This window comes from Paramisgurnus dabryanus, chromosome 2 (assembly GCF_030506205.2).
Source record: "Paramisgurnus dabryanus chromosome 2, PD_genome_1.1, whole genome shotgun sequence".
In the NCBI taxonomy this organism is placed as follows: domain Eukaryota; kingdom Metazoa; phylum Chordata; class Actinopteri; order Cypriniformes; family Cobitidae; genus Paramisgurnus; species Paramisgurnus dabryanus.
In genome coordinates, this window is record NC_133338.1 from 41,348,317 (window position 1) to 41,362,051 (window position 13,735).

A 13,735-nucleotide genomic window follows, 5' to 3' on the forward strand; every position below is an offset into this window, starting at 1 on the left:
GAAATGTGGCAAATCACCTGAATATCCTGGCCAAGAGATTATGAGACCACCACACCTCTATATCAAAAGGCTAAAAATGTCTGCTGTGAGTTGAAATGAAACAAAGAATTCTCTAAATGGTGAGCCACTTGCAGTGACCAAGAGCCACTTAACCCCTGTGTGTTTTTCCAACTTGACTGATAGGGGTGCACAGATAAATGCCGATATACACTAATAATACGTGGCTGATAACTATTCTTAATCGCACAGCCGATATTATTCAAAGCTATTTCATGTATTACAGCTTTTGATCAGTAAGTCCTTATTGATCTGAATCACTGTTAGTTTGAGTCGTTTATAACATGCATTTAAAAAAGCAACACTCTTCAAACGTAATCATTATACATATTCTTTATTATCATGAAAATACCTGAAAAGGTTTGAAGAACAGCAATATAAATATCCTTTAGCCATTTCCTGGAGCTGCTTCGTGTCATAGCTGCGTGTGTATGGTTCTTTGTCTACAGCGCATATTGAGTTTCTGCACGAGAGCGCCCTCTGGCTTTTGGATGTAGCGGCATTTCACCGTAATTCATTGAGAAGCAATTGTCCTGTCGGTGCACCCCTAACAGGTAATTTTGACAAGTTGTTTCTATTGATTCGAGCACATGACCTTCACTAAAAGTTTTTGGATGATTTAGTGTAGGAATTGTATAGATAGTAGGTTAATGGATGGGGTAATCAGGGGTAATCGTAAATAATCTAAATGACATTTGAAATAGTTTTAGTTTATTCACTACTGCATACTGCTTATGATTCTGCTTGTATTTTTCTAATCTATAATTTCTGCTAAATTAATATAATGTAAATATACCTGCTTAAAGGGATAGTTCGGCCAAAAATGATATTAAACCCATGATTTACTCACCCCCAAGCTGTCCGAGTTGCATATGTCCATCGTTTTTCAGACAAACACATTTTCGGATATTTTATAAAATGTTTTAGATCTTTCAGTTGATTAAATGTAATGTTACGGGGTCCACCCATAGTCCACGACCTTCAAGTCCAAAAAAGTGCGTCCATTCTTCACAAATGAAATCCAATCGGCTCCAGGATGATAAACAAAGGTCTTCTGAGGGTAATCCGCGCGGTATTGTTGTATAAATATCCATATTTAAAACTTTAATAACGAAAATAAATACCTTCCGGTAGCGCCGCCATCTTAGTCGCGTCCGCATTCAGGAGAGAGTATTAGCGTAGTGTACGCACTTTTCTTAGTGACGTATGACAAATTCGGAGGGCAGGGGCACAGAGCAGCAGGAGAGTAACCTCCGTAGGCTGCGTAAGCTCTCATCCTGAATGCGGACGCGACTAAGATGGCGGCGCTACCGGAAGGTATTTATTTTCATTAATAAAGTTTTAAATATGGATATTTCTACAACAACACTGCGCGGATTACCCTCAGAAGACCTTTGTTTATCATCCTGGAGCCGTTTGGATTTAATTTGTGAAGGATGGACGCACTTTTTTTGGACTTGAAGGTCGTGGACTATGGATGGACCCCGTAACATTACATTTAATCAACTGAAAGATCTAAAACATTTTCTAAAATATCCGAAAATGTGTTTGTCTGAAAAACGATGGACATATGCAACTCGGACAGCTTGGGGGTGAGTAAATCATGGGTTTAATATCATTTTTGGCCGAACTATCCCTTTAACTTCAGTATAAAATCTATGCATAAATTACAATATGAGTGATACTTCTGTTTTGTCAGCCACGTTAAAATGTGTTGAAATGTCTCACAAGTTGCAAGGTAGGCAATAAATACAGTATACAACAGGAAATGACCCCCCTAATGGGGTCATCTTGTGTTTAGCTATAAAAAAAATAGAAATTTGGTGCATCAGGCAAGGGCTTTGGGAGGCACTAATGGCATAATCACAATACTTTTTCGGCTATGCTTCGTCAGTGCCTAGCAGTGGAAAATCGAGTATTCAGCTCTTGCTGAGCGGCGTCTCTAGAGACATTGATCATCCCAGGTTCTTCCAAAGGCTTTGCTTGTTTTGCACACATGCTCATTTGCAGATTGATTCAGGTTCCATCGATTCAAAGCCTTGATTTAACCAGCAATGTCCTCCTCACAATTGCAAGAAAAGAGTGACATCTTTTATCCGAATATCACTAAAGTAAAACAAGCTACAACACGGATCATTAAAGCCGTTCAGATGAGTATGTGAACTAACAGGCTCAAATAATTTGTGTCCTCACGATTTGTGTTTTTATTAAAAATCTGTCACTGAGACTCTGATTCTCAGAGCAGTCAAATTGCAGGTGATCCTCATATTGCTCACATCGAGTTTAATAACCTAACGCTACATCATGGCAAGGCGTATCATATTTTACGAAGTGGCGAAATTGTACGACCACATTTGTACATTTTTGTACAATTTGTTTTTTGCCTCTGTGACGTTGGGGTTAGGGGCGAGTTGGAGATGGGCTATAGTTATCGTTATAGTTTTTTATTTTTTATGATAATTGTACGTTTTTTACGAATTAATACAAAATTAGCCAAGAAATATGTAGGAATTCTCATGAGATAATACTGAACAATCCCAATGTGCGCTGTAAACAACATCTGAGTTTTTACCTGGTTTAGAAAATAAAAAAGTAATCGAAAAAAAAATCAAAGTCTGTTTTGTCACATTATTGCATTGTGTTTTTTGCATGCTGTCTATGGAGACACAACAAACAACTGAATCATGTTAAGATAAGTCCAAGCTTTGAGGCTTTCTTAATCCAAATTCAATCTTCATGTTTTTTTGATGAGTCATTTGCATGAATCCATCTAAACAAACAAGTGCAATTACACCTTGACTAGACAAGAAGCACTAAATTTTTTTTTTTTTTTTTTAGAAAAATACTACAAAAGATTCCACAGTAAAAACTGCAATAAACGTCTCTGTATTTTAATAAAATTAAAGTGAACTGATAAGTAATCTGTGTGCTTTGGTGACTGGCCTTTTTTCCTCCTCTCTTTCTTTCTTTTATCCCCTGTCTTATACCTGCCCATTGCTTCCCTCGCAGCTCCCTTTGTATTTCTTAGAAATTGCTGGCTATTGCTGGGAGATTCCTATCAGAACAGGTTTTGAACTGAGGGGAGACACAGAGCACACCTAGAATAACAATGAGACTTTGGCTCCAGCACTAATATTAGCTTATTGAAAGAGTCCGCTAGAATGGTCTTGCCGCTGCTTTCTTTAGCGTCTGTCAGGGTGAATATTTTGAAGCTATAATAATAAAGGGTATTTAGAAAGGTTAGTCCATCAGAGAGGAGAAAATGAGTGATGTTTAAATTACTAATGTTCCCAGAAGCTGTATGAGATTTGAGACTTCTTTAATCTCTCCACAGTCTTTTAAATTTGCCTGCCTGGTTGCTTAAATTTTCTGTGTAAACTTCCAGCCAAGTTAGATTCCTCAAAACAATATTTACCGGATTACCTGTAATAGCAGTGTGATGTTATAGCTGCAATCAGTAACATTATGCCTCTTTCAACATCTCTGTTTAAACAGTCTTTAACCACTTGACATTTACTTCAAAATCAGACCAGATACTTTTAATTTCAAATAAATGTATAACTTATTACTATATGCCTTTTTTTTTTCGAACAAAGAAAAAGCCTCAATCACAATCTCTGTTTTAATCATTCTTCAGTTCACATCTTCCACAAAGTCAGATCTGACAGATTTAGACCAATATAAAATTAAAAATCACTAAGCAATTTTTACCAAAAGTTACGGCTTGCAGCCGGCCCTCCTCACTAAGCCTTATTGGAGTTTTGGTTTCTTGCCACAGTCTCCTGTACATCAACTTAGCTTAGGGTTTGGAAAATTCTGTTAATGTACAGTGCCCTATATGGGACAATAAAGCCAAAATTTGAAGATTTAAACATTAAAAGGTAAATATATGACAAAAAGCAGGGCTTTGAACCAGATTTTTTTCCCAATTGGTTCGTTCCGAACAGAAACAGTATTTTAACGTTTCTGGTTTCGCTCCTGAACCCGCTAGAACAAAAAAATGATGTTCCCGAACCGGTTAATAATGTTCCATGTCAGCTGTGGGAAATACAAATAAGTAGGCTGATCATTAGGACATTAAATTTAAATTATTAGTCTACATAATTTTACTTAAGTCTCTATCTTGTCATAAAACATTAAAAAAGGCTTCATTATGTAAGCGGCATAACTGTAATTCTAACATGCCTACATTTGCTTCAGCATTATGTTCAGCCATGTCGTTTATTGGCAAACGTTTATTGTGATGTACGGATCACAGATCAACTGCGATCCGTGGCAAGCTTCGCATTTATTCAACTTCACCGAGTCATATTGCACAGAAATCTTGTCAAAGAACAAAAAAATTAACGGTATTAACCGGTTACCATTATTTTAAATCAGGGGAGGGGAACCCTGGTCCTGGAGGGCCACTGTCCTGCAGAGTTTAGTTCCAACCCTACAGTAATTAAACACACCTGAAGCCAATCAAAGCCCTTTTCACACAGACATTCCGGAAAATACACGTAAAATGCATCCTGGATTTTCCGGAATGGTTAGAGTTTTTGTTCGTTCACACTGCCAAGATTACACGGCATCTGATGGTCCCGGAAAGACACGTGACCTGTTGAAAGTCCCGCCCTCTCTTCTGAAGTTTGCAAAGTATTTATTATTCCTCTCTCCAGAAACAACTCGCGTGCATTTTTGTTTATGATAAGACTACAAAGGAGCGCGTGAATGCACAGTTCTATGCTGGTGAATGATCTCATCTTCTGAGTGGATATTTGACGAGCTCCCTGATCTCTGCTTTAATACAGTTTTCAGACATTTCTCATCGTGATTGTTTATATGCATTTAAAACCCACACTTTAAAGAGCTGAACGATCTTGGTGGGATGACGCGCGGGTATTTTCGTTTATTATAGCTCAAATGAGCACGTGACGCGATATTCTTTTATGCTGCTTAATGATCTCCGTTTCAACGCAGTAAATGACAACCTAACTTACCTGATATCTGCTTCAGTCCAGTTTGCTGACATTTCTCGTAGTGAATGTTGTAAATCCCTAATTTTAAAGAGTTGAACCAACTTCATGTTGACACGACACGCGAGTCCTCACTACGGCACGTGCGTCATTGTTTATGCGTCTCATTTATCATTTCCTGATAACTGCTTCAATCTAGTTTGCACCATTTCTCGTGGTGAATGTTTATATGCATGTTATCTCTCATTGTAAGGAGCTGAACCATAACTTGTGTTGTGATGATGATGCGCGCGTCCTAACTTCGACACGCCCATTATGGCATTCTTGCGGCTTTCTGTTCACACAGAGGGTTACCCGCGTATCTTACTAGGTCCTCTTTCCGGCAACGATCCCTGAAGATTAACGGAACGAGTTTTTGTTCACACAGACGCTTGTCTGGCAATTTTACGGGTATTTTCTGGGACCAGAGGTCTGTGTGAATGGGGTTCAAGTGTGTTTGATTAGGGTTGGAATTACAGGCTGTTTCTCAATTCAAAGAACGGACTTGCGTTCTCGTGGAGACTGGTCTTGCCAGGCGACCTCGGAAGAACGAACTCAGAAGGTCGCGAGAACACAGAACGCACCTGTGAGAATTGAGATGTTTGCGATCTTCCTGCTGGTCACGTGACCTCCCCAGATTTCAGCGCCCAAGTCTGCACTCGATGCATCCTCGATATCAAGAACTCATCCGGGTATTTTCACGCGTCCACTCCTGTTTTAAATAAACATTTCTGTTCCGGAACATATATTTTTTGAAAGTTTCTGGTTTCGTTTCTGTTCCTTGCAAAACACCAAAAGTTTCTGGTTTTCGTTTTCGAAAAGCCTTGGACAAAAGTACAGAATATCACATTTTTTTAAAGTCACATTAAGTTTTAAAATTTACCAACTCAACAGAACATCATATTGTATTTTAATTCTTTAATCTAATGTGATCACATTGGCTTACACGTGTTAATTGATGAACTGTGTCCTGATGCATTTATTGTTCACACACAGCAGAGAATGTGAAGTATCAGTTTGATCCATTGCTTCTGCAGTGCATTTGGTGACAACACACATAAGTCAGGATGATGTTGTTGTTGTTCTTTGTTGGAAAAGCATGTATGTGTTAGTCAAATCCGACATTCTGCATTTCTGTCTCACATTCATCTTACAAATTTCTTGTCTCCACAGCAAACAGAGCAATTTCGTCTTTAATGTCCCAATGCTTATAGAGCGTACTGTAGCTTTAATTACTATATAATGGCACAGCAACAGTCGTAAAGACTTCACTATTTCATAGGAATGACGTATTTTTATAGGCAAAACCTGAAGCGAGTTAGTATTTCAGCACTTCCTGTTCCATCTTCCCGAAGTCAATGGCTTTTTTGAAAAGGGTTTTGGTTTAACACCTTGAATAAGATCTTGGGATAACACAAGCCCAAGATATTTTTATGTTTTATTCTACAACACAAAGCACAACAATAATACCCCGACATATGACTTCTTAAAGCTTTAAAGTGTCTTTTAAACAGTGGTTGGTAACAAGTTCCTACTTTAGGGAGTGTGCACACCAAAGCTTTTACGCCCGCGGCCGGCGTTTGTTTTCAATTTCCAATGGAAGCTCGGTGTCTTTCAAAAAAAGCCAGCAGCTAGCGTTTTTCCGCGCTGAAAGATGGTGCTCAGTGGTTTTTCCATGCTTAGCTCTGAGCACTGAGAATTGCAAAATATTCAACTTTGAGTGAAAAGCCCAGCTTGTCAATGTCCGTTCTTACACGGCCATCCAATCACAGTGGAGGAGGGTCGGGACAAATAGCGCAACAACCAACCGGCGCATCATACAATGACTGATAAACAAAGCAGAAGTATCACAGCAACCAAAGTGCTCAGCTGAAAAAACAGCTGGCATTCAGTGTACTCCAGGCATTTTCAACCGCGTTAAAAGCTTTGGTGTGCACAACCCTTAAACATTGCACACATTTAAACATCATCACGCATGAATATTTAAAAAACAATGCGACATGGGAACAATTCTCAAAAAACATTCATCCTCAGTGTATCAAGGAACATGTTTTTAAATGTGTTACCGGGATGTAGTTCGCTTGTAGCCGTGTCCTGTAACTTCCAGGTTGGCCTACAAAAATACGCCACCCCTGCGGCATTCACATGGATGACATATTTTTCACCCCTCCTGTATATGCAACATTGGGAAGAAGAGCTTTCCAAATATAAATTTGGATTAATATCCGTGTGGAAGATAATGTCTTTAGCTAACCTCTGCATTTAATCTTTTTCTTCACAGAACTCAATATTTCTGTGAAGGTATTTCATTATCCGTTGTGTTATTCAATAAAGAGTCATTGCATCATACAGAAATCACAGATTGTGTTCCCAGTGTTCTGCAACTGTATGCAGTAGGAGCGAGTCCTCGTGCTTGGCTAGGAAACCACTCTCATTTTGCAATGACTTTCCAGACACAGAAATAAACCAGGATTGAAATAAACCATGTGTTACATAACATCAGACAAATAAGTCTTGGTGTCTCTGTCTCTGCGCCTGCCTTCCAATTTGTTGTTCATGATGTTCTGTTAGTTTTGCTATTCACTTCTTAACAAGGACGCAGGTGCCCTGACAGAAACTCAATTCGGTACCATTAATGAGCAGATTTCCTCCATATGAAAAGCGCAGAAGTGCATTTCATGTAGGTTTTGTGCTGCAATCTATTACTGAAACGTTACACACACCATTAATAGTGCGTTTTCCCCGCATGCTAGACTAGAAGTGGTTTTCTTAAAGACCCCCTGCGAAAATCAGTTTTTTATTGTTGTTTATGTGTCTATGTGGTGTGTTTAATATGCTTTAAGACAAACCATGTGCAAATTCATCATTCAACACCATTGCTGAGTATTTTCTTCATAAAACTGGCACAGACTTATTCTGAAATTGCCTTGATTTTCTACTGTACATCACAAACTTGTAACCAATCACAACGTATAGATCAATAGTCTGAGTCTTGTAGATATTATGTATGGATGCCGCATAGACTCGGCGCTGAAAAGATTGCAGCACAGCGGCTTCATCTCTGCTTCTGTGCACGTGTTAATGCTCTAACCTGTTAATTTAAGTGCTAAAAATAGTGCTGTAAACGCGCAGTTCACATATGCATTTTATGAAACCGGACTGTATAAAGTGAAAGTTGGGTTAACTTTAAAAAATTGCTTCAGTTGGTAACACCATAGGACATTTTTTACCTAAATTTAATCACTTTAAGTTAACAACTAATTTTTTAAGTGTTACTAATTTAAGTAGGTCCAACTTTCACTTTTTACAGTGTATGAATATTTATATGTATGTATTTGGCAGATGCTTTTATCCAAAGCGACTTACAGTGCATTGCAAGCTATACATTTTTATTTTTATGTGTGTTTCCTGGGTTCGAACCCATGACCTTTTGAGGTGCATATATATGAGTTTTAAGTTATCAAATTATTGTCTACAGGAGACTTTAAAAAGACACTCCACTTAAAAAAAAGCTCTTTATGCTATTTTCCAGCTCCCCTAGAGTTAAACATTTGATTTTTACAGTTTTGGAATCCATTCAGCGATCTCCGGGTCTGGCGCTACCACTTTTAGCATTAGCACAATCCATTGAATCTGATTAGACCATTAGCATCATGCTAAAAAATAAACAAAGAGTTTCGATATTTTTCCTATTTAAAACTTGACTCTTCTGTAGTTACATCATGTACTAAGACTGACGGAAAATTAAAATATCTGCCAAAGAAAATCGCAACTTTTAATTTCCCGTATGTCTTGGAGAATGAGCATATTTAAAAAAAGTGTCCCTTTAAGTAGGACACCCTTGATCTATAATCCCTTGAGAAAGATCACTAAAGTCTTTTTTTTTCTGTGTGTTAACAGTGTCTGAAACTGCTCAGAATCACGTCTGAGGTGATCTGATTGCAAATCAAAAATGTTAAACGATTGAATATTTACGATCAGAAATCCTGTTGTGTTGGGGGAACCTCGAGGACAAACGCACACTGTAGAATGTAACTTGAATCTTAACGATACCTAATCAAAAAGCGAGCTGATGAAAGACGAAACCATAACAACCGCAGTTATGGCGGAGCAGGCACAGTCCAAAGTGAGATGGACATCAAAGGTGTAAAAAGCATTCCACAGTATTAATGACATTTCTTTATGCCCGTCGTCCGTCAGATTTGTTTAACTCGAAACTGTGAGATTTACTGTGAGATTACAGTTTGATTAACTGTGTTTTCCATCGAGACTCTCGTTGTTTGTGAAGGGAATTTTAAGATGTGTGGTGTTCTGTCATGACCATATAGCAGCAATCAACATGCTATTGGAACAAAACTGGTAAATCGTAGATTTTTTCATCATGTTTGTGGTCTCTAAGATTTAGAAAATCTGATAAAATTTTTAATATCTTTTGGTGTGGCCCTAGCTTTAGTTTTTTTAAGAACTCTCAAGCATAAATCATACTTTCTGGTTCTAGGCCTTCCAGATAGCCAAAAGTCAGTGTGGTTTGTCTCCCATTTAAAACAACTTCCTTTGCCTGAGACTGCATTTGGGCTGAATCCTGATTTTCAAAGATCTGGTTATAACATATTGATCTGAAGACTGTATATTTGGAATTTTATGAACTTTAAGACATTTCTCTGAGAAAAACAACATTCCTTTATAACAAATTATGAACCTAAAAACATTCCAGCAATTAAGATCATCATGAACTGCTGGATTACTAAGAGATCATAGCATCAGAGTTGCATTGTGACTTCTGGCAGCGACAGTATTTGCCAAGTATAGTTATTGCCTGCGGCAAACTGCACTAGCAGGTTGTGAAAATGGGGAACTCACTGACTGATAGGAAGGTGACGTAAGTTATTTGTTCCTTTGGGAGTTTCCCTCCAGAGTCCCTTATTTTTAACAACATCCCATATAGTGGCGTAGGTCTTTTAATGGGTCAGATTGTTCTCGTTTCAAAAGAGACAGATATCACTCTTGCAATAAAGAGATCAGAGCCCCTTGCTAAGCAGATACAATGTTATTGTTGTTGATCTTACCACCCTCTTTTATCTCCCCCCTGTTTTCTCCCTAATGCACTGCTATGAACAGGAAAATAGATTGTCCTAGATCTTGCAGTTTGCCAAGTCTTAATCAGACGAAACAGAGATGCTTTGGGAAGCCATTACCCTTTTATTATTTGAAAGGACATGAAGGAATGGCTACATGGGCAAAGCCCCTGCAGAGAGCTCTTCCATTTTGCCTTGTAAATCAGACAGTCCATAGAAGAAGTGTCAGAGGAGCATTGATATAGCCTTACTGTCATTAGCCTATGACCACATCACCACATATTTACTTAAAAAGCCTTCTGGGGAGTTCTGTTACACAGCTCTGCAACATAGTCCTGCATCTAAAATGCTGAGATTCATGTACACCATATCAAAGATGGAAAGGACCTCCTTAATTTTTTTCCTACATGCTGCACATGCATAAATGCTCTGATCAGCAGGACATCTTAATAAACTCCCCAAGAGAGAAAGAAATTGAAATGCAAATGTTGAATGACACCATAGTATCCTTGAAGTCAGCATTTTTCCTCTCATAATATATCATGCATATTCCAACAGAGTAAGGAGATGACTAAGCCGTTTAATTAATGACTTTGTAGGCAATTAATTCCATAGGCACATTGAGCAAAATGAACCGTTTGATATATAGTATATTGGTGATAAATATCTGATAGGACGACTTCACTGACTTTGGTTCTAGCCCAAGAGACGATCCGTTACGTGTGTTTTCATGGCTTAAAACAGAGAGCACAAACGAAAATAAATACGTCTCCTCAAGATGAATTACAAGCCCAGATCATTTCTCCCCTCGAGCCCCCTGAGATAGTGCTTACTGACAGTAGAAAGGAGTTTTTGTACTTACTGTTATGTCCACTTCATGTGGTTATTTTTATTTTTGCTTACCATGGGACTCATTCTCTTAATCTTGCCCAGAAAAGACCGGAGCAAATATTTTTTTTCGCCATATCCCTCAAAGCCATATCGCTTCTTATCAGAACATGTCCCCAAAAATGTCCCAGTCAGGGTTTTGCGTATTCCAAGATAAGAAGCCTCTGAATACTATTTAGCTAAATTAAATATGGAACGACTAACTCGGGTCTGCAGGAAAGTTATATATGGTGATTCATGATGCAACTTGGTGCTTGGCCATGGTGCTTGCAACCGTCTCACCAACTTTCATCTGCTTCTATGTCAGCTCTTAGCACTTTCTATCAAAGCTGGAGAGGAGCGAGCGAGAAGATAATTCGCATAAATCCATTTCCTATCCTTGATGAGCCAGTGAGCTTACATAATTTTTCAATTACTTCATTTGTTGTAAATAATGATGCTCAGGCACACATACACTTAGATGCTTGCAACCCAAATGAGACCAGCCTACATCAAGTGAAATGATTAAAAATGACTGTTCCATATGCATTTGTTATCTCAGCTTTCTAAACCGCTTGAATGATAATAAACAACATTAGATTAGCTGTTCACAGAGCCTTTCGTTTGCCTTATGACAGGCATATTGTCTTTGACACTGGCACATGAATATTGAACCCTTTCTTCTCTTTTTCGGTGAGCCTGACCAGCGTCTCATGTTTGCGACGGTTGGGTAGCTTTCAACGTAGGAGGACAATGAGGACAGTTTGTCATTATCAAAACAGGTTCGAGAGGAATTTAATCACAAGCCTCTATCCAATTATTAATACAGGAAAGTGTAAAAAAAAGCAAAATGCAAGCAAAATATTAATACAAGAGAGGCTGACAAATCACTCTCATTAATCAGAAAGCAGTATGCTTTCCTCTAAACTCACGCTGTGCATGCAGCCAGGTCACAGACCTCTACTGCTGTTACTGTCTTCCCGTTCAGCGAGGTGAGACCAGCCACGTGATAAAGCTTGTGGATTTAGGACTGGTGCCATTCTTTGGCTTGTGACATATTCCCTCTTTCAGATAATGAATTGGATTCAATTTGTTCCAATTTAGAGGGAACAGATCAAAAGGTGCAGAGTAAGTAGGAGAATTAACAAATACGGATGGAGTCATGAGCGTAAATGTGGGTGTGGAATGATGATATATGAGTCAGAGACACAGATAAGCAGTTTTAGCTCTTATTACCTTATAAACCTCTAACTGTGCCGATTTAATGATTAAATAATAAATGACTTTTTATCTACACTTGATTTTAAGCATATTCCTTGACTAAAATGACTATTAAATCAGAACAAGCTGTGCCTTGCAGAAAGGTTATGAGGTTTGGATATGGGATGTCATATCCAGTTAACACGTGAGATCACAAGATGATCAAAGTGAAATCACACCATTCTGTGATATTCTCACATTGTGAGTAATATGCAAGCTCATTGTGAATTCAAAATGTTGAGTTCATGGTATGAGCGCATAGTGAGTGTGCACTGTGGTTACACTTTTAGATCACTGTGACCCACATATTGTGACAACATTATGAGTATCTTGTGAGCTCATGGTGACTCAAATTGTTGACTGGGATTCATTCTTACTAAGTATTACCACACCTCTTTCGTTACAGCGGAAGAAACATAATCTTCTGAAATTCTTGTTTAATCTTCAACTAGTTCTCTGATTAGGGCCCACATTAATATGCTAGGCAATTGTTTAGTAGGTCTCCAGTAATCCATTACAATGAAACTTTAACATCACCATAGACTGTAAAAAAGATGGTCAGGTGTCCGTGACGTCACCCATAGGTTTCTGAAGATCGTTTTTGAAGCTTAAAGTAGGCGGTGCCTGCCGTCGCCATCTTGCCCGCGCGTCACCGCACATCACTCGCGGATATCCAAAAATGGGTAAAGAGGCGGGACAATAACACATTATTTCTCTGAATATTATTCATTTGCTTATAGTCTATAATACTTTTTTTCTCCCTCTGTCCTTTTCATTATTCTTGTAAGTGACTGCTAATATTGTTGACTTTCATGTTTGTATATGATTATCCTGTACTATCCTTGTAAAGCGACCTTGGGTGTTGAAAGGAGCTATATAAATAATAATAATAATAATTATTATTATTACATGGGTGAAGCGAAGGTGGTTGCCTGCTGAAACCACGCCCCCCTAACTCGACTCTAATGACAGCAGTGGCTGTTCAACCGTCAATTAAGTGGTCACGCCCTCAATTATAAGGCTTAATATAATTTAAACGGATGAGTTCTAAAAAATTCACCCCCTCACAGTTGTCATGAAGGAAAAAAATAGCAATGTAGACCAAAAAAACTTTTTGTACCAGGCTGTAAAAATATTATTTTCTACTGTAAAGCTGGGCATTTTAACTAGAAGGTCTATGGGAAATGACTTCCTTTTGGATACAGCCTCTAGTGGCCAGTCGATGAATTGCAGTTTAAGTCACTTCCGTATTGGCTTAATCGGAGAGATCGAAAGGTTGCCCCTCGGTTCATCCGCTATCTGCTTACAATTATTTTCTTCCTGACCTGATGGATCGAAATTTAGATCTCATTTTCAGAATCTCACATTTAAATTTAGATTTTGTATAACAAATATAAAATGTACGCTACACAATTTTTTGTAGTTATCTTTATTCATTATTCATCTTTATTCATCAATATAATTTTTTTAAAAATATTT